A 23,239-nucleotide genomic window follows, 5' to 3' on the forward strand; every position below is an offset into this window, starting at 1 on the left:
TTAGTCCCGTTTATGTCATCACGTTCAAAACGAACGAACTTTCGGACAGACTTAGTCTGATACTGTGTGGCCAAGTCTGTGTGTCAGAAAGTCCATCGGACCTCCGATGAAAGTCCGTTGGGAAGACCGTCGGACCTAGTCCGTCAAAAAGACCGGTCGTGTGTACACGGCATTAGTAAACTACGACTTACAGTCACTCCCTGTGTGATCATTTGGTTGGTTACCTATACTGGCAATACAACTCCGATCTGATGGAAGAGAGCATTGAGCTGTTTTTGTTCTTAACTGCTCTACTATATAAACATATTATGAAATACATTTTCCATTTCGATTTTTAAGTGCAATTCTCAGCAATTGTAATGCTACACATATTAGTATATTTTTTTTTGTGCATTATGTGTTTTATTCCACCATATCTGTAACAAAATGTGCTCTTACATTTAAACACTGCATCACACAACACAATATACTGCTCAATTTCTGAGAGCTTTTTAAGTTTAAAGGTCATTGCTATACACTGAGAACAGAACTTTGCATTAGCTTGCCTTGAATGCCCATTCTGTATCGCCATCTCCTGGCAGACAGCTAACATAGCATTGTCTTGCACACCAGCAAGACGCCTCCTGCGATTATTATATTTTTTTAGAGAATACTGCAATATCTTTTTGATTTTTCTTTTTCCCCTCAAAGGGAAGAACAAACCTTTTCCAGCCAAGTTACTATTTGTTCTTCAATACCTTATTAGAGAGATTAAACATCTGAGGAAAGTGCTTGTAAAAGGATTATGGCATTATCGCAAAAGAATAATTGGCAGTGAATGTTTCATCTCTTTGCATATCTTAGCATATTAAATTGCTTTAAAGAGCAACGAGATTAATTACTGGTGACTGAGAAGACTATTTCTTCAACTTAACCTTTTCCTCAAATCGTTGGCATTTCGGTTGAACCGTAAAAGTCGAAGGACACGGGGATAATTTGAAGAACATTCCAAAGTAAAACTATACAGTCCATATAGAGCCACTTCAGTTAGGGGTGGAGGCTGCTGGAGAAGACCATCTTCATCTCCTCCACACTGAGACATACAGATCTCTGGGTAGGATATTTGGGTCCACAGCTTGAGGCTGCAGTAAAAGTAATATAGGTCCCAACTGTCCCCAGGGCTGGATTAACATAGGAGCTATTGGAGCTGCAGCTCCAGGCCCCTATTTTAATATAGGCCCAGCCACCCAAAAAGGACAGACTGCCCATGGAAAGCAATGGGCCAACGGGAAGAGATCTCCTCTGATGGGCCCTGCATTCCACATGCACCACCTGGGCAGGGTGGTGGGATTGATAATGGGCACTGCATGAGCAGGAGTCCTAACAGAAGCCTGGGGCACGACAATGCAGGGCTCTTACAGAAGTTTGGGGCTTCCATAGTGTTAGGCCTGTGCAGCTGCACTCTTTCAGCTCAGAGTGCACGCCGATGCACGGTCCTTACAGAAACTTGGCAAATCGAATGCCAGGCTTCCCTAGTGTTTTGCCTGTGTGGTTGTGCCCTTTTGAGTTTGGGCGCTTGCCAGCTCAGGCACTTGGAAAGCAGAAGGGTGCCCAGTAAAAGGTCCACCAAAAGCCTCAGCAGTAAGCATATGATGCTCTTAATCCGGCCCTGACCGTCCCTGATTTTGAGGAACTGTCCCTGATTTGGAGCAATGTCCCTCTGTCCCTCATTCTTCCTCATTTGTCCCTCATTTTGGTCTGATCTGTATAATTGTATATAAAATGCACTTTTTATCTTTTAATAAATGTTTTACAGTGCTAAACCTTTCATCCAAATTCTAAATTGCTGCATTTGTAAATGGCAAAAGATAATATAAAGGAATAGTAATGGGAAGAAAAGCACTTGTGGGTTTAACTATATGTTTTTTTTGTATAATTAACCACTTTTAGCCCCTGTACACACGGTCGGAGATTTCGACAACCAAATCCGTCGGATTTTGTCCGTCGGATCTTGTCCGTCAGATCTTGTCCGAAACTGTTGCATACACACGGTCGGACAAAGTTGTTGAAAAATCCGATCTTTCAGAACGTGATGACGTAATTTCGTTACGATGGGACTACATTCAGGCCAGTAGCCAATAGTTTTGATGTAGGAATTTGATCTGAGCATGCGTGGCACTTGGTCCGATCAAAATTCTCTACACATGATCAGAGTATGTCCGATCGGACCAGTTTGTCTGGAAATATTTCCAACAAGTTGGAAAATTGGGCCCGACGGATATTTCCGACTTAATCAGTCCGATGCATACCACACACAGTCGAATTATCCGACAACACGGTCCGATAGGACACATTCCGACGGATTCTCCGACCGTGTGTACAAGGGTTAAGGACCGAGCCTTTTTTTGGGATGTGTTGTTTACAAAGTTGAAAACCTTTTTTTTTTATATAGAAAATTACTTAGAACCCCTAAACATTATAAAAAAAAATTCTAACCCCCTAGAGAATAAAATTGCAATACTTTCTGTCGCACCGTATTTGCGCAGCTGTCTTACAAGCGCACTTTTTTGGGGGAAAAAATACACTTTTTTTAATAAATAAAAAGACAAAAGTTAAAAAGTAAAGTTAGCCCATTTTATTTTATATTGTGATGTAATATCAAGTAAATTGATACCCAACATGTACGCTCTCAGCCCCCCTCACACCTTTACACTCTCAGCCCCCCTCACACCTGTACATTCTCAGCCCCCTCACTCCTGTTCGCTTGCATTCTCCCCTCACACCTGTCCTCTCACAGCCCCCCCCCCCCCCATCACACCTGTACCTTCTCAGCCCCCTCACACTTGTATGCGCACATACCCCCTCACACCTGTACGCTCGCATCCTCCTCACACCTGTACGCTAACATTTCCCCCCACACCTGTACGCTAACATCCCCCCTTCACACCTGTAAGCTTGCATCCCCTCACACCTGTACATTCACATCCCCCTCACACCTGTACGCTTGCAGCACCCCCTCATACCTGTACCCTCTCAGCACCCCCTCATACCTGTACCCTCTCAGCCCCCCTCACACATGTATGCTCATATCCCCCCTCACACCTGTACGCTCTCAGCCCCCCTTACACCTGTACGCCCTCAGCCCCCCTCACACCTGAATGCTCGCATCTCCCCTCACACCTGTACGCTCGCATCCCCCCTCACTCCTGTGCGCTTGCATTCCCCCTCACATCTGTACGCTCGCAGCCACCATCACACCTGTACCCTCTCAGCCCCCCTCACACCTGTACGCTCACACCCCCCCTCACACCTGTACGCTCAACTCCCCACAAACCTGTACGCTCACAGCCCCCTCACACCTGTATGCTCACATCCCCCCTCACACCTGTATGCTCGCATCCCCCCTCATACCTGTACACTTTCATTCCCCCTCAAACATGTACGCTTGCATCCCCCCCTCACACCTGGATGCTCATATTCCCCTCACACCTGTACGCTCTCAGCCCCTCTCACACCTGTACACTCTCAGCTCCCTTCACACCTGTAATCTTGCAACCCCCCTCACACCTGTACGCTCGCATCCCCCCTCACACCTGTATGCTCACATCCTCTCTCACCACTGTACACTCGCATCCCCCCTCACACCTGTATGCTCACATCCTCTCTCACAACTGTACACTCGCATCCCCCCTCACACCTGTACGCTCGAGTCCCCCCTCACACCAGTATGCTCACATCCCTCCTCACCCCTGTACACTTGCATCCCCCTCACACCTGTATGCTCTCAGGCCCCCTCACACCTGTATGTCCTCAGCCCCCCTCACACCTGAACACTTGCATCTCCCCTCGCACCTATACACTCTCAGCCTCCCTCACACCTGTATGCCCTCAGTCCCCCTCACACCTGAACACTTGCATCCCCCCTCTCACCTGTACGCTCTCAGCCCCCCTCACACCTGTACATTCGCATCCCCCTCACACCTATACGCTCGCAGCACCCCCTCATATCTGTACCCTCTCAGCCCCCCTCACACCTGTACGCTCACATCCCCCCAAACCTGTATGCTCGCATCCCCCTCACACCTGTACGCTCACAGTCCCCCTCACACCTGTACGCTCGCAGCCCCCTTCACACCTGTACGCTCGCAGCCCCCCTCACACCTGTACCCTCTCAGCCCCCTCACACCTGTACCCTCTCAGCCCCCCTCACACATGTATGCTCATATCCCCCCTCACACCTGTACGCTCTCAGCCCCCCTCACACCTGTACGCCCTCAGCCCCCCTCACACCTGAATGCTCGCATCTCCCCTCACACCTGTACGCTCGCATCCTCCCTCACTCCTGTGCGCTTGCATTCCCCCCTCACATCTGTACTCTCAACCACCATCACACCTGTACCCTCTCAGCCCCCCTCACATCTGTACGCTCACACCCCCCCTCACACCTGTACGCTCAACTCCCCACAAACCTGTACGCTCGCAGCCCCCTCACACCTGTATGCTCACATCCCCCCTCACACCTGTATGCTCGCATCCCCCCCATACCTGTACGCTTTCATTCCCCCTCAAACATGTACGCGTGCATCCCCCCCTCACACCTGGATGCTCATATTCCCCTCACACCTGTACGCTCTCAGCCCCTCTCACACCTGTATGTGCTCAGCTCCCCTCACACCTGTAAGCTTGCAACCCCCCTCACACCTGTACGCTCGCATTCCCCCTCGCACCTGTATGCTCACATCCTCTCTCACAACTGTACACTCGCATCCCCCCTCACACCTGTACGCTCGAGTCCCCCCTCACACCAGTATGCTCACATCCCTCCTCACCCCTGTACACTTGCATCCCCCTCACACCTGTATGCTTTCAGGCCCCCTCACACCTGTATGCCCTCAGCCCCCCTCACACCTGAACACTTACATCCCCCCTCGCACCTATACGCTCTCAGCCTCCCTCACACCTGTATGCCCTCAGCCCCCCTCACACCAGAACACTTGCATCCCCCCCTCACACCTGTATGCTCTCAGCCCCCCTCACACCTGTACGCTCGCATCCCCCTCACACCTATACGCTCGCAGCACCCCTCATACCTGTACCCTGTCAGCCCCCCTCACACCTGTACGCTCACATCCCCCCAAACCTGTATGCTCGCATCCCCCTCACACCTGTACGCTCGCAGCCCCCCTCACACTTGTACGCTCGCAGCCCCCCTCACACTTGTACGCTCGCAGCCCCCCTCAGACCTGTACGCTTGCATCCCCCCCTCACACCTGGATGCTCATATCTCCCTCAAACCTGTACGCTCTCAGCCCCCTCACACCTGTATGCTCTCAGCCCCCCCCACACCTGTATGCTCGCATCCCCCCTCACACCTGGATGCTCATATCTCCCTCAAACCTGTACGCTCTCAGCCCCCTCACACCTGTATGCTCTCAGCCCCCCCCCCCACACTTGTATGCTCACATTCCCCCTCACACCTATATGGTCTCATCCCCCCCCACACCTATATGGTCTCATCCCCCCTCACTCCTGTACGCTCGCATCTCCCCTCAAGCCTGTATGTTCGCAGCCCACTTCACACCTGTACCCTCTCAGTCCCCCTCAAACTTGTACGTTATCAGCCTCCCTCACACCTGTACGCTCGCAGCCCCCCACACACCTGTGTGCTCTCAGCACCCCTAACGTCTGTACGGTCTAAGCCCCCCTACCTCCTGTATGGTCCCCGCCCCCCAATACTTGTATGCTCTCAGCCCCCCTAACACCTGTATGCTCTCAGCCCCCCTAACACCTGTATGCTCTCAGCCCCCCCTAACACCTGTATGCTCTCAGCCCCCCTAACACCTGTATGCTCTCAGCCCCCCTAACACCTGTATGCTCTCAGCCCCCCCTAACACCTGTATGCTCTCAGCCCCCCCTAATGCCTGTATGTTTTCAGCCCTCCCAACGCCTGTACTCTTTTGCAGCATGGTGGGTGTAATACTCAAAAAGAACAACTGACTGTAACAATCACCTGTTCACTGTTGCGCCACAAAACAAATGAGATAAATTGTAAGTATTTATATTTGGGTATTGTGAGGGGTTCGCTCGGTAGCGGGTGTGTGTGACCCCCTGGATGGATTCACAACACAAAGTCAGGCACAGCAGACAGCGGTGTAGGTTCAAAAAACAAAAGATCCGGTTTATTTCTGCTACATGCAGTGATACATAAACAGCCAAACAAAATAAAACAAGAAAATAAATCCTGGTCAGCTTGACCTCTAACTACACACGTAGACTCCCTGTCTAACAACTGGGTGCAGCCTTGTGCTGCCCCAGTCCCTGTCTCTGTTGTAGGGGTTTGCCACACAGGCGTTAACTCACCGCACAGAACAGATCTCAGACTCCCCAGTCTATACACACAAAACTGGTTCCAGGATGGAGCATCTCCCTATGCATGCTGGGGTTTTTTGTAGAGGCCTTAATGAGCCCACTTACTACAGCTGGGCTCATTAACTCTTCCCCTCTAATTGTAAAAGTCTGCATACAGCCTGAATCTAGGACACACATATTTCCCATCCTGAATACAACCAGGTGATTTTACCTGCGTGCTGCCACATACCCCCCCCCTCTTGTTTCAACCTCGGGGTTGTAACACAAGCAGCCAGACACGCATGTATCCGAGACAAAGCATCCACATTCCCCATTTTAACACCAGGGCGATGCTTAACTGTAAAGTTAAATTCCTGTAGGGCCAGGAACCACCTATTTACCCTTCTATTGGTCTCCTTGTTTTGAGCCATCCACTTTAAAGGAGCGTGATCAGTCACCAGGTCAAAGTGCCTACCTAGCAGATAGTACCGAAGGGAATCTAGAGCCCACTTCACTGCTAAACATTCCTTCTCAATCGTGGAGTAATTTACCTCATGGGACTTCAACTTCCTGCTGAGGTAAATGACTGGGTGCTCTTCCCCGTTCCAGACCTGGGATAACACTGCTCCTAACCCAACGTCTGATGCATCAGTTTGTACCACGAAGTCCTTAGAGAAGTCTGGTGAGTACAACACTGGCTGGCTACATAAGGCTGTTTTTAAGGACTGAAATGCTTCTTCAGCCTCTGGGGACCATTTAACCATAACCGACTCTTTCCCTTTTGTCAGGTTGGTGAGGGGCACAGCCTGAGAAGCAAAATGGGGAATGAATCGTTGATAATAGCCAGCGATTCCCAGAAAGGCTCGTACCTGTTTCTTGCTGTTGGGACGTGGCCAACTCTGTATGGCCTCGACTTTATTGACTTGGGGTTTTATCACCCCCCTCCCAATAGTGTACCCAAGATATTTGGCCTCCTCCTGTCCAATGGTACACTTCTTTGGATTGGCCGTAAACCCAGCTTCCCGGATAGAGTCTAGGACTGCTTGTACTTTTGGCAAATGTGAGACCCAGTCTGTGCTATGGATAATCACATCATCCAGGTAAGCTGCAGCATATTTCTGGTGGGGCCTCAGAATCTTATCCATTTTCCGCTGGAATGTTGCCGGTGCATTCTGTAACCCAAACGGCATTCTCTTATATTGGAATGCCCCATCTGGGGTTACAAACGCAGTTTTCTCCTTGGCCGACTCGGCCAGGGGAATTTGCCAATACCCTTTGGTGAGATCAAGAGTTGTCATATATCGGGCTGTTCCCAGCCGGTCAATCAACTCATCTATACGTGGCATGGGGTAGGTGTCAAATTTTGTAACTTTATTTAATTGTCGAAAATCGTTACAAAACCGCCAGCTCCCATCAGGTTTGGGCACTAGTACGATAGGACTGGACCAGTCACTCTGGGACTCCTCTATCACACCCAATTCCAGCATCCTTTGAACCTCCCCACGTATTGCCTCCCGTCGGGCCTCTGGTATTCTATAAGGTTTTAGTTTTACCCTTTCTCCTGGCGGGGTGATAATGTCATGCTCTACGCCAGATGTTTGTCCCGGAAGCTCAGAGAAAATCTCTTTGTTACGAAGTACAAACTCTTTAACCTCCTGTTGTTGGGGTTTCGATAAGGTGTCTGCTATTCCAACCTCAGGAACTAAGCAATCAGGCTGTACTTGTGACAAAGTCTCTGCGACTAGGGATTCCCTATCCCTCCAGGCTTTCAGCAGATTGACGTGATAGATCTGCTCCGGCTTTCGCCTTCCTGGCTGTCTAACCCTGTAGTTCACCTCACTAATTTTTTCAATTACTTCATATGGACCTTGCCATTTGGCCAGAAATTTGCTTTCAACCGTAGGGACTAGCACCAAGACCCTATCCCCCGGGGAAAAAGTACGGGTCTTGGCCCCACGGTTGTACACTCTCTGCTGTGCTAACTGCGCTTGGGTTAAATGTTCCTTTACAATTGGCATTACCTGTGCAATTCTATCTTGCATCAAGGCGACATGCTCAATCACACTCCTGTGAGGAGAACTCTCATTTTCCCAAGTTTCCTTGGCGATATCCAGCAGCCCTCTTGGGTGTCTCCCATAGAGCAACTCGAAGGGTGAGAAACCCGTAGAGGATTGGGGTACCTCCCTAATGGCAAACATCAGATAGGGTATTAGACAGTCCCAATTCTTTCCATCTCTATCCACCACCTTCTTTAACATTTGTTTTAGGGTTTTGTTGAATCTTTCAACCAACCCATCTGTTTGGGGGTGATACACAGATGTACGCAATTGTGTCACTTTGTACAACTTGCATAGTTCCTTCATAACCCTGGACATAAAGGGTGTACCTTGGTCCGTAAGCAGTTCCTTACAAATACCCACGAGGCTAAAAACCAGAGATAGCTCTTTGGCTATGGTTTTGGCCGAGGTATTTCGAAGAGGAATTGCTTCCGGATAACGGGTGGCATAGTCCAATATAACCAAAATGTACTGATGCCCCCTAGCGGACTTCATTATCGGACCTACCAAATCCATTGCGATCCTTTCAAAGGGGACCTCAATGATAGGAAGAGGTACCAGCGGGTTACGGAAATGTGGCATAGGTGCCGACTTCTGACACACAGGGCAGGAGGAACAATAATTTTCTATTTCCTTCATGACCCCAGGCCAATAGAATCTCTGCAATACCCTCTCTCTGGTTTTCTCTGTCCCCAGATGACCTCCCAGAATGTGCCCATGGGCCAATTCTAACACCAACTTCCTGTAAGGTTTGGGCACCACAAGTTGCTCAATGGTTTCTTCTGCCCTTTGAGCCACTCGATACAGCAGGTCCCTTTCCACAGTGAAGTACGGGTAAGTGCAAGTCTTATCTGGGTTCACTAACTCGCCATCTATTTTCACCACATTTTCCCGTGCCTTTATTAGGGTGGGGTCTTTTAACTGTTCTGTGGCAAAATTTTCCCTGTGAACCTCAAGATCCGAAAACTCCACAGACAGCATGTTTTCATCTGAGGATGTTGGCTCCTCCCCAGTTTCTCGAGTTTCCCCTGCCAATACCGACAAGGGAAATTCAGGAGAGTCCTCACCACTCCCAGAGGAATTCTGGTCATCTTCCTGGTTTATAGGGGCACCAATGGGGGCCTCAGGACAATCCCAGAGTTCCCAGAATTTTGGAAAATCCCTTCCCACAATAGCATCATGTGGTAACTGAGACACTAACCCCACCTGATGAGAGAGGTTACCTTTGGGGGTCTCAAAAAACACTGAAGTTACAGGATACTCTCGGGTGTCCCCATGTACACAAATAACAGCCACCCTGTTCTTCCCAGAGACCTTTGTAGTAACTAATTCAGCTTTTATCAATGTTACCAGACTACCTGAATCTAGCAACACATCAACATGTCTACCATTAATACACATTTTACATAAATGTTTCTCAGGTCCCCGAATGGCAGTGCATGCAACTGTCGCAAACAGCGACTGGCGTCTCTCCCTTATAAAGTCACATTGCATAGGCTCATCCACAACTGGGCAATTGGCTGCAATATGTCCCTCTTGCCGGCAGCGGTAGCAAATAATCTTTTTCGCTGCCTCTTGCAGCATGGGCTTCCTGGGCTGCTCCCGCCAGACCTTAGGTAGAACTCCCACCCTCTCACTCTCTCCACCCTCACCCCTTGGAGTCATCTTACCCGCCACTGGGGATGATCTGGTCTTAGGATGGAAAGTCCGTGAGTCCCTGGAAGAGGTGGTCAAGTTCTCTGTAGCCAAGTACCTCTCAACCAGATCCACAAGTTTATCTGCATTTTCTGGGTCTCCATGGCTTACCCATTTTTGGATGGCAGTAGGAAAAGCTCTCAGGAAACGATCCATAACCACACGTTCCACAACGTTTGGTGCGGTCAAAATCTCTGGCTGCAGCCACTTCCTGCTCAGGTGAATGAGATCATACATTTGAGACCTGGGAGGTTTTCCAACCTGAAAAGTCCAGTTATGCACACGCTGAGCCCGGACTGCCAGGGTGACACCCAGCCGTGCCAATATTTCTGCTTTTAGCACCACATAGTCTTTTGCTTGGTCAGGCTCTAGGTCATAATAAGCTTTCTGCGATTCCCCAGTTAACAGAGGGGCCACCAGTCCAGCCCATTGCTCTTTAGGCCACTTTTCCCTTTCAGCAGTCCTTTCAAATGTGGTCAAAAACACCTCCGGATCATCCTCTCCAGTCATTTTTGTCAGTAAACGGCTCACACCAAAGGTTGCGGTATTATTGTACCCACTTGCTTCATTGGTCTGCGGACGTTGCTGTATCAATGTCTCTATTTGCTGTTGAAAATTCTGCTCTTGCTTCTGCAACAGGTCTATGAAGCGGGCTTCAGATCGCTGCTGGGCTTGTTGCTGAGCTTCCAAACTCTGCTGCAAAGTTGCATTTGTCTGCTGCTGGGCTTGTTGCTGAGCTTCCAAACTCTGCTGCAAAGTTACATTTGTCTGCTGCTGATTTGCATTTGCCTGCTGCTGGGCTTGTTGCTGAGCTTCCATACTCTGCTGCAAAGTTGCATTTGTCTGTTGTTGAGCTGCAAGGCTCCTTTGTAAACCCGCATTTGTTTGCTGCTGATTTGCATTGGCTAGAGCCAGCTGTCTCAGTATCTCCTCCATGCTGGCCTTAAAAAAAAAAAAACTGCCAAAATTCTCCACCAACTGTGAGAGGTTCGCTCGGTAGCGGGTGTGTGTGACCCCCTGGATGGGTTCACAACACAAAGTCAGGCACAGCAGACAGCGGTGTAGGTTCAAAAAACAAAAGATCCGGTTTATTTCTGCTACATGCAGTGATACATAAACAGCCAAACAAAATAAAACAAGAAAATAAATCCTGGTCAGCTTGACCTCTAACTACACACGTAGACTCCCTGTCTAACAACTGGGTGCAGCCTTGTGCTGCCCCATTCCCTGTCTCTATTCTAGGGGTTTGCCACACAGGCGTTAACTCACCGCACAGAACAGATCTCAGACTCCCCAGTCTATACACACAAAACTGGTTCCAGGATGGAGCATCTCCCTATGCATGCTGGGGTTTTTTGTAGAGGCCTTAATGAGCCCACTTACTACAGCTGGGCTCATTAACTCTTCCCCTCTAATTGTAAAAGTCTGCATACAGCCTGAATCTAGGACACACATATTTCCCATCCTGAATACAACCAGGTGATTTTACCTGCGTGCTGCCACAGTATCCAATAGCTGCTTCTTGTAAATAAAACAGTAATAATAATAATAATCACCCCAAAATAAACAGCAGCACTAAAATGAACTACACATGATATGTAGGCACAATGGTGAGTAAATAGAAATGCAGTGACTGAAAGTCCAAAAAGAAGGAGAAATGTCCAAGATCAAACAAGCATAAAAGATGTAAAACTCAGAGCGTTGTGTCAATCTCTAAGCTGAGTCTGGCGATATCTCACTACACTTCGGATAAAAACATCTCTTCTTGTGACAAAAGTCTTCCTACTAGTTGCCGTGCAGCTCCGCCCCCACGTGACACGTACGGTGTGATTTGAAGACTTTCTCACCCTTTGGAAGAAGTTTTACTTGATCTTGGACAATTCTCCTTCTTTTTATGGACTTTCAGTTACTGAATTTCTATTTACTCACCATTGTGTCTACATATCATGTGTAGTTCATTTTAGCGCTGCTGTTCACTCGATTTGTATGATGGGTGTAATGCAAGCTGACGTGATGGGCACCAGACACTTTTCGAATGCAAAGAGATTTATTGTCTCTTGACAAGAACTGTGGGAGAGAGGGTTAGGGCCAGGACAACTGGCAGACTCCAAAACTTCTATAGGTAGACAGCTATAGAGGTGAATACCTCCAGCCAGACACTAATTCTGTATAGGTAGGCCTACTGTCTCCTATGGCAAAAAATCTTTTAACAGTCACTAATGGTAGTTGGATTTAACTATTGGTAACACAAATAGTTCTACTTGCACTCTACATTCTCTCACTGTAGATCTTCACTCACAGAGTTCCCAGTCTCTCACTATATTCTCAGACCCAATCACCACTGGGTCCCCTGAGGTTTTCCACTTCCATAATTTGGTATCTTCCTCAAGCGTCACCCTGGCTTCCCTGCTGGGTCCCTGCAGTGTTAATGGCAACAGCTTAACCCATGGGTTCTTAACCCGTGGCCCTCCAACTGTTGCAGAACTACAACTAACTGCTGTAACCCATCTACCTTCTTGCTTTATATACACTTTAATCAAAATATGTAGTTGCACTTGCACATGTTCCTGTGATGTCAAGAAGTTTCGTCATTTTTCTTTACATGTCCTGCATTCACTCTAACTCACTAATCCCGCTCTCCAATGCTTCCCCATACCCCAAAGGGGCTCTGCGGCTGTATCTTATGCTTCATATTTTTGTATGCTTGGGCTGTTTTAAGGCTAGATGTCCTGTTACTTTTCTCTGCAGCTCTCTTAGGGCAGGGGGCATGGTCTTGCTTGAAGTATGTGTGAACCCCTCACTGTGTAAGACCGTGTAAGACAACCAATTCAGAAAAATAGAACTGAAAGGCAAAACATTTGTGTATAGATATACAGTAAAAAGACATTATAAATGCCTTATTTCCCATTTTTTTTAAATAAGTGATCACATGACCTTTGTTCTTAACTGCATAGGGGGGCTAAAAGATCTGGGAGTGGAGAAACAGCAGCACACTTATCTTCCCAGTGAATGGCTGTGCGGGGAGCAGGAGGGAGAGGGGGCGTGTCATTGCAGGAAATGCAGGCTGTTCTCCCAGCACAGCCAAAAAATTGACCACACTGGGATGGATAGCATAATTTAGAGTGTTTTCTGTTGTATTGGCCACATTCTTTGTTACAGATATCCACCAATAGGGATGAGCCGAACACCCCCCGGTTCGGTTCGTACCAGAACTTTCGAACGGACTCCACGTTCGTTACGAACGTTAGAACCCCATTGAAGTCTATGGGACTCGAACGTTCGAAATGAAAAGTGCTAATTTTAACAGCTAATATGCAAGATACTGTCCTAAAAAGGGTTTGGGGACCTGGCTCCTGCCCCAGGGGACATGGGTCAATGCCTAAAATGTTTTTAAAAATGGCCGTTTTGGTGGGAGCACTGATTTTAATGACGATTAAAGTGAAAAAAAAAGTGAAATATTCCTGTAAATATGGTGCCTGGGGGGTGTCTGTAGTATGCCTGTGAAGTTGTTTAGAACAGTCCCTGCACAAAATGACATTTAACGGAAATAACACCATTTAAAACTGCTTGCGGTTTTAATGTTATATCTGGTTCCTGCAATATGGTTGAAAATCATTGAGAAAAATGGCATGGGTAGCCCCCCCTGCCCATTACCAGCCCCTTTGGGTCTTGTACGCATATTAAGGGGAACCCCGTACCCATATTAAAAAAAGGAAATGCGTGTGGCCCCCAGGCCCTATATACTCAGAACAGCAGTATACAGGCGGTGCAAACAAGACAGGGACTGTGTAGGTTTGTTGTGTTAAGTTGAATCTGTTTGTAATTTTCAAATGGTACATTTTGAAAGTGTATCTCCAGTCAAAAAAACGATTTTTAAGCTTTTTGGAAAACATAGGGAAGGGTTATCACCCCTGTATAATTTGTTTTGTCGTCCATCTTTTTTCATCTCACTTGCTGTTGTCTCCTTCCGTTTGCAAGTAGGAGATGTTTGTAAGTTGGATGTTTGAAAGTAGGGGCCTGCCCTATATGCTCTGCAGAAATGGCGGAACAAGGTGTTGGTTTTGTCACAACATTGTAAGCCCTCAAAGTGACTCTTGGTGGGCGCTGGAGCGCCCTGCTGTGAACGATTATATCAAGAATTGTAATTACATGCCATTGTTGAACAGTGGTAGAAAAATTGACCTTTGGTGGTTGTGGTGCTGGTGCCACAACACTATAAGTCCTCACTGTTACTCTGGGTGGGCACAGGAAGGGGCCCTCCTGTGAAATATTATATCAAGAATTGTAATTACATGTCCCTGTTAAACAGGGGCAGAAAAATTGGGCCTTAGGCACTGCTGCTGGTGCCACCACACTGCAACCTCTTCCATATACTCTAGTTTTTTTGCTGGAATTAGCCCTGCTGCAAAGCATTGCATCAAAAATTGTACTTAAACGCCCCTGTTAAACAGGGGCAGAAAAATTGGGCCTTAGGCACTGGTGCTGGTGCCACCACACTGCAACCTCTGCCATATACTCTAGTTTTATTGCAGGAATTAGCCCTGCTGCAAAGCATTGCATCAAAAATTGTACTTAAACGCCCCTGTTAAACAGGGGCAGAAAAATTGGGCCTTAGGCACTGGTGCTGGTGCCACCACACTGCAACCTCTGCCATATACTCTAGTTTTATTGCAGGAATTAGCCCTGCTGCAAAGCATTGCATCAAAAATTGTACTTAAACGCCCCTGTTAAACAGGGGCAGAAAAATTGGGCCTTAGGCACTGGTGCTGGTGCCACCACACTGCAACCTCTGCCATATACTCTAGTTTTATTGCAGGAATTAGCCCTGCTGCAAAGCATTGCATCAAAAATTGTAATTAAACGCCCCTGTTAAACAGGGGCAGAAAAATTGGGCTGCTGGCATCACCCAGAACCAAAAATGTTCTTCCAACATATCAGCGGAGGAGGAAGAGGATAGACAATCAACATAACAGGACAGTCACTCAGCATCAGCATAGGCAGTCTTGAAGGGATGTGGTATTTCAAAAAAAATTATTCGGTTACATCAGCTTCAGGTGCTTGGTAGCTGTGGGTGATCCAAGACTGATTCATCTTGATGAAGGTCAGTCGATCAACTGATTCGGTGGACAGGCGCACCCTGTGATCGGTAACAAAGCCACCAGCAGCACTGAAGGTGCGTTCCGAAAGAACGCTGGAGGCAGGACAGGCCAGTAGCTCAATTGCATACTGTGCAAGCTCTGGCCAGTGATCCATCCTCAAGACCCAGTAAGCCAGAGGATTTTCGGTGGGAAAGGTGTCCAAGTCTGACCTTGCCCCTAGGTTTTCCTGCACCATGTAAATCAGACGCTGGCGATGGGTGCTGGAACCAATCATACCTTGGGGCTGCGGACTAAAAAATTGTCTGAAAGCATCAGTCAGACGGCCACCTTCTCCACCGCTCCTTCTGACCGATGCCTCAGCAACACGTTGTCCAGGACCAGGAGTTTGTAACCTCCCAGTCTCTGGGAACGCGTTGCACAGAGCTTTCTGCAAGGCCTCCCGGAGATGTCTCATCCTCTGCTCCCTCTGCGATGGCAAGATAAGGTCGGCAACCTTACCCTTGTACCGTGGATCAAGGAGAGTGGCCAGCCAGTAATGGTCCCTCTCCTTGATCCGAAGAATACGAGGATCCTTCCGCAGGCTTTGCAGGATCAGGGAGGCCATGCAGCGTAGGTTAGCTGAGGCATTCGGTCCGGAGTCCTCTGGGTCACTAAGGACAACATGATCCACAGCTACCTCCTCCCAGCCACGTACAAGTCCACGTGTTTCTTGGGACTGTAAATCATCCCTATAAGACTGCTGCTGCTGCTGCTGATGCTGATGCTGAGTGCCAGCCTCCACCTCCATGCTGACACAATCATCCTCCTCCTCCTCTTCCTCCTCCTCATCCTCTTCCTGTGTGATGGGTGGCACAGCAGGAACACTGTCTGGATAAAGGGGGCCTTGAGAGGCAAGGAAGTCCTCCTCTTCCTGCCTCTGTTCTGCCTCAAGTGCCCTGTCCATTATTCCACGCAGCGTATGCTCCAAGAGGTGGACAAGAGGTACAGTGTCACTGATGCATGCACTGTCACTGCTCACCATCCTTGTGGCCTCCTCAAACGGTGACAGGACAGTGCATGCATCCCTGATCATGCCCCACTGGCGTGGTGAGAAAAAACCAAGCTCCCCTGACCCTGTCCTGGTGCCGTAGTCGCACAGGTACTCATTGATGGCCCTCTGCTGCGTGTGCAGCCGCTGCAGCATGGCCAATGTTGAGTTCCATCTGGTGGGCATGTCACATATAAGGCGGTTCTTGGGCAGGTTCAACTCCTTTTGGAGCTCAGCCAGCCGAGCACAGGCATTAAATGATCGGCGGAAATGCACACAGACTTTCCTGGCCTGCTTCAGGACATCCTGTAAGCCGGGGTACCTGCCCAAGAACCGCTGCACCACCAGGTTAAGGACGTGAGCTACACAGGGCACATGGGTCAGTTGTCCCTGTCGGAGGGCGGAGAGGAGGTTGGTGCCATTGTCGCAAACCACCATTCCTGGCTTAAGCTGGCGTGGCATCAACCACCTCTCGGCCTGCCCCTGCAGAGCTGACAAAACATCCGCCCCAGTGTGGCTCCTGTCCCCCAAACAAACCAGCGCAAGCACGGCATGGCATCGTTTTGCCTGCGTACTTGCGTAGCCCCTGGAACGCCTACGGAGCACCGCTGGTTCTGAGGACAGAGCACTGGAAGAGGCCATGGAGGAAGAAGAAGAGGAGGGGGTGGAGGAGAGAGGTGTGTCACAACCAATAGTAGCATTTTGGAGGCGTGGTGGCGGAACAACCTCCAACACTACTGCACCTTGTCCTGCATCCTTCCCAGCAGCCAGAAGAGTGACCCAATGGGCCGTGAAAGACAGGTAACGTCCCTGTCCATGCCTGCTGGACCATGAGTCAGCGGTAATATGCACCTTACCGCTGACCGCCCTGTCCAGCGAGGCAAGGACATTGCCTTCCACATGCCGGTAGAGAGCCGGAATCGCCTTCCGTGAGAAAAAGTGGCGTTTGGGGACCTGCCACTGAGGAACCGCACATTGTACAAACTCACGGAAGGGGGCCGAGTCTACCAACTGAAAAGGCAGCAGTTGAAGTGCTAGCAATTTAGCCAAGCTAGCATTCAACCGCTGGGCATGTGGATGGCTGGGAGTAAACTTCTTCCGCCGGTCCAGCAGCTGGGGCAGGGACATTTGCCTGCTATAATCGGACGTGGGTGTACCACTAGCAGAGTTCCCGGAAGCACTTGGCTGTGACACACCTAATTCTACACCTTCATTCCTCTCAGAGCAGGTTTCAGAGAGGACTGAAGGTCTAGTGGGGTTGGAGATGCCAGCTGATGAGGAGCAAGGAGAGGTCCGCTTTGTTCTTTGGTGTGGGTCTTTGAGGTACGCTTGCCAACGAGCTGCATGGCAGGTCAACATATGTCTGGTCAAGCATGTGGTGCCCAAGCGGCTGATGTTTTGGCCACGTGAGACATATGTTGCAAATAGCAGCGGTGCGATCTGATGCACTCGTCTCAAAAAATGCCCACACCAAAGAACTTTTAGAATAACGCGCAGAGGCAGCGATCTGCACAGGCGGAGCTCTGCGGTGTGATTCAGTCGGTGTGCTGCCCCTAAGCTGGCCCCCGGAGGGCATCCGGCCTCGTTGGACATGTGCCTCCTCCTCCTCCTCCTCCTCCTCCCTCCTTCCAGGCACCCACGTGGAGTCAGTGCCCTCATCATCCCCTCCCTCTTCATCGCTGTAGCAAACCTGGCAGTATGCTGCAGCTTGTGGAACATGACTGCCAGATTGCTGTCCTTCTTGAGCATCCCCTCTCTCTGCGCTCACGCTACTGCCTTCCTCTAGCTGAGTGTCATCATCAGAGCCCACCAAACACTGGGCATCCTCCTGGAGCATGTACCCAACACTGTGCTCAAAGAGTTCAGGAGACTCCTCAGGAGGACGTGGTGGGTCTAGGGAAGGAGTCACTGATGATGACATTGAGAGGAGGGAAGACGATGCGTTGGCAGCTGCTTTGCTACTACCCTGAGACTGGGTGAGAGAGGATGAGGAGGATGAAGAGGGCTTGGTCATCCACTCTACCAAGTCGTTGGCATGTTGCGGTTCAACATGTCCAGCTGCCGAAAAGAAGGACAAGCATGTCCCATGGCCACGTGCTGATGACAATGCACCGCGTCCACGACCAGCACTGTTGTCTCTAGACACAGAGCCTGCTTGCCCTCTTTTATCGGCTCGTGCCTGTCTGCCTCTCCTTGCTGGCCTTCCAGACATGGTAATGGCCTGAAGGGAGTTGGGTAAAACAGCAGTTGGGTAGTTTATATTGTGCTGGAGGCACACAACACCCACTAACTCCTGCAGATGCCTTTTTTATAGAACACCAGAGATAAAGGGGTATATACAGATGTATACTGTGCTGTGCTGGAGGCACACACAACTTCCAATAACTCCTGCAGATGGCAATTGGGCTCAAGTAGAGAACAGCTATGTAGGTGGATTATAGCGGTATGTACTGGGTACAGAGCACGCAGACAGCACGCACTATCTCCTAACACTACTGACTGCAAGCTCTATTATTAAAGATAGATCACTAGCTATATAGGCGAGGTGAATATCACGGTGTATACTGCGGTCAGGGCACGCAGACAATAACCAGAAAACAGCAGAGATAAAGGGGTATATACAGATGTATACTGTGCTGTGCTGGAGGCACACACAACTTCCAATAACTCCTGCAGATGGCAATTGGGCTCAAATAGAGAACAGCTATGTAGGTGGATTATAGCGGTATGTACTGGGTACAGAGCACGCAGACAGCACGCACTATCTCCTAACACTACTGACTGCAAGCTCTATTATTAAAGATAGATCACTAGCTATATAGGTGAGGTGAATATAGTGGTGTATACTGCGGTCAGGGCACAGACAATAACCACTACACAACAGCAAGATAGGAAATCAGCCAAAAACGATCGGTGTGTACTGTGTTGAAGGTACACAGAACACCCACTGCTTCAGATGCCAACATACTACACGAGGCCGCCTCAATGGCGGCCTTATATAGTGTGGGGCGTGCACTACACAGCCTGAGCTATGATTGGCCACAGGCATACTGCCTGTGGCCAATCATGGCTCTCCTCGCTGCTGGCGCTGCGATTGGCCAAGCATGCGGGGTCACAGTGCATGCTTGGCCAATCATGAGCCAGCAATGCACTGCGCCATCGCAGTGCATTGTGGGCCGTGAGCGCCATGCGAATTTTGACGCGAACGGACCAAGTGTTCGGATTTCGCCGAACGGACGAACAGCCAATGTTCGAGTCGAACGTACGTTCGACTCGAACACGAAGCTCATCCCTATCCACCAACTAGGAACACATTTTAAGTACAGCACCCAAAGTTTGCTCCTTGTAATGTGATGCTATTTTAAATGCTTTAATATGTTGTGATTTCTACTACAGATCACATCATACTGTTTACAGAATTTAACACAAAGCTCTAGGAGTCCATAGATGTAATTCACAAACTATAGCAGTGCTCTAAAAATAAAACAACAAAGTCCAATGGTGATAAGATGCCCTCTGAAGAGTGAGTCCAAAGTGCATCAGGTGATCTTAAAAATATTAATATGGTGTTTTTCCAAAGCCTTCACCACATCATGTGAGACCGCTCCCCCCAAAAAACGCACTCACCAGAACAATGTTATAAAGACACTTTGTTACAATGATGTATCATTAGCCTGTAGCAAGCCTGTGTCTTCAGTCAGCATACACCAAGGATTACTCAATCAAAGAGGGGTACGTTTGTTGTCTCGTTTATCACCAACCATAAGGAAATAGAGAAGGGATCCTCATAGCGTAAAACAGTTTTTTATTTTTGAGAACAATCCCCTCTTTTAAGAAATATGCTTACATCGAATAAAAAGTAAAATAGCATCTCCATATAGCAATATACGTGGCAGCCTTATAACGATACTCGCTCACCAGCCGAAGAAGCTCTCATCTGCGGTGATTCCAAGGTGGAGATCGTTAACAGCTGACAATTCCAATCAGGCCGTCTGGTCATGGCTAGACGCGTTTCGTCATTACGTCTTTCTCAATAGGCGTGACTAGGTGGTGCGGCCACATAATTATATAATCTGGGAAATTAACTCATCGTAGTGGCCACAAGTGAAAAGAAAAATAAGCTCCACATCAGTTCTCACCGCGGGACGCTGTCTTCTGCATAAGTTCAGTGTCATGACATCTCATACATCACCATAATGCAGTATGGTAAACATTAAACATTAGCAAATTCAATCTACACCTAAAATGAATTGCTATCATTATACTTAATTATAAAAGGGTCATATGTTAAACGACTAATTATTTTTTATTTAAAGGAGAAGTATACAGACTCCTTCTAAATTTACACTTGTTATACCTTAAAAAAAAAAACATTTTAGTTAATAAATAAATATAATGAAGCTTAATGCTTTCCATGATTAAAATGAAAAATGTTCTAAAACTATATCAATTTCAAAGAACCACCTCACATTCACCACAAATACTGCTATTTTTAAGCGAACAAAAGGCGAGATCCAAAGGAAATCCTAAAAAAATACAAAAAAACACCAAAAAGAATTTCTAACGAATCATAACAGTTTTTTTCAATTGGATCTGAGCATTCCCATCAGTAGTCACTAATAAAACATTTCAAATCCAGCTGGACATTTAACCCCTTTGGTCGAAGGGTATCAGCGGGATAAATCCATCTCGTTTCACGTTTGGATATTTCTTGCACCATGTTAGAACCCCTCCAAGTGGGATTCAATTTATATATGCCCCAAAATAAAAGGCCTGAAGGGTCCCTGTTGTGTTTGTGTCTAAACTGGAGAGATAAACTGTGATCTTTGAAACCGATCGTCATGTTATAAATATTGTGGCAGCACGCAGGTAAAGTCACCTGGTTGTATCCAGGATGGGAAATATGTGTGCCCTAGATTCAGGCTTTATGCAGACTTTTACAATTAGAGGGGAAGAGTTAATGAACCCAGCTGAAGTAAGTGGGCTCATTAAGACCTCTACAAAAAACCCCAGCATGCTTAGGGAGATGCTCCATCCTGGAAACAGTTTTGTGTGTATAGACTGGGGAGTGTGATACCTGTTCTGTGCGGTGAGTTAACGCCTGTGTGGCAAACCTCTACAACAGAGACAGGGACTGGTGCAGCACAAGGCCGCACTCAGTTGTTAGACAGGGAATCTAAGTGTGTAATTAGAGGTCAAGCTGACCAGGATTTATTTTCATGTTTTATTTTTGTTTGGCTGTTATATGTTTCACTGCATGTAGCATAAATAAACCGCATCTTTTGTTTTTTTGCACCTACAACGCTGTCTGCTGTGCCTGATTTTGTGTTGTGAACCCATCCAGGGGGTCACACACACCCGCTGCCGAGTTAACCCCTCACAGTTGGTGGAGAATTTTGGCTGTTTTTTTTTTTTTAAGGCCAGCATGGAAGAGATACTGAGACAGCTGGCTCTAGCAAATGCAAATCAGCAGCAAGCAAATGCAAATCAGCAGCAAACAAATGCAGGTTTACAAAAGAGCCTTGCAGCCCAGCAGCAGACAAATGCAACTTTGCAGCAGAGTCTGGAAGCTCAGCAACAAGCCCAGCAGCGATCTGAAGCCCGCTTCATAGACCTGTTGCAGAAGCAAGAGCAGAGTTTTCAACTGCAAATAGAGACATTAATACAGCAACGTCCGCAGACCAATGAGGCAAGTGGTTACACTAATACCGCATCCTTTGGTGTGAGCCGTTTACTGACAAAAATGACTGGAGAGGATGATCCGGAGGTGTTTTTGACCACATTTGAAAGGACTGCTGAAAGGGAAAAGTGGCCTAAGGAGCAATGGGCTGGACTGGTGGCCCCTCTGTTAACTGGGGAATCGCAGAAAGCTTATTATGACCTAGAGCCTGACCAACCAAAAGACTATGTGGTGCTAAAAACAGAAATATTGGCACGGCTGGGTGTCACCCTGGCCGTCCGGGCTCAGCGTGTGCATAATTGGACTTTTCAGGTTGGAAAACCTCCCAGGTCTCAAATGTATGATCTCATTCACCTGAGCAGGAAGTGGCTGTAGCCAGAGACTTTGACCGCACCAAACATTGTGGAACGTGTTGTCATGGATCGTTTCCTGAGAGCTCTTCCTACTGCCATCCAAAAATGGGTAAGCCATGGAGACCCAGAAAATGAAGATAAACTTGTGGATCTGGTTGAGAGGTACTTGGCTACAGAGAACCTGACCACCTCTTCCAGGGACTCACGGACTTTCTACCCTAAGACCAGATCATCCCCAGTGGCATGTAAGATGACTCCAAGGGGTGAGGCTGGAAAGAGTGAGAGGGTGGGAGTTCTACCTAAGGTCTGGCGGGAGCAGCCCAGGAAGCCCATGCTGCAAGAGGCAGCGAAAAAGATTATTTGCTACCACTGCCGCCAAGAGGGACATATTGCAGCCAATTGCCCAGTTGTGGATGAGCCTATGCAATGTGACTTTATAAGGGAGAGACGTCAGTGGCTGTTTGCGACAGTTGCCTGCACTGCCATTCGGGGACCTGAGAAACATTTATGTAAAATGTGTATTAATCGTAGAAATGTTGATGTGTTGCTGGATTCAGGTAGCCTGGTAACATTGATAAAAGCTTAATTAGTTACTACAGAGGTCTCTGGGAAGAACAGGGTGGCTGTTATTTGTGTGCATGGGGACACCCGAGAGTATCCTGTAACTTCAGTGTTTTTTGAGACCCCCAAAGGTAACCTCTCTCATCAGGTGGGGTTAGTGTCTCACTTACCACATGATGCTATTGTGGGAAGGGATTTTCCAAAATTCTGGGAACTCTGGGATTGTCCTGAGCCCCCCACTGGTGCCCCTATAGACCAGGAAGATGACCAGAATTCCTCTGGGAGTGGTGAGGACTCTCCTGAATTTCCCTTGTCGGTATTGGCGGGGGAAACTCGAGAAACTGGGGAGGAGCCAACATCCTCAGATGAAAACATGCCGTCTGTGGAGTTTTCGGATCTTGAGGTTCACAGGGAAAATTTTGCCACAGAACAGTTAAAAG

Source organism: Lithobates pipiens, unplaced genomic scaffold (genome assembly GCF_037356315.1).
Source record: "Lithobates pipiens isolate NorthernLeopardFrog02 unplaced genomic scaffold, aLitPip1_a1.2 Scaffold_13, whole genome shotgun sequence".
NCBI classification, from domain to species: Eukaryota; Metazoa; Chordata; class Amphibia; order Anura; family Ranidae; genus Lithobates; species Lithobates pipiens.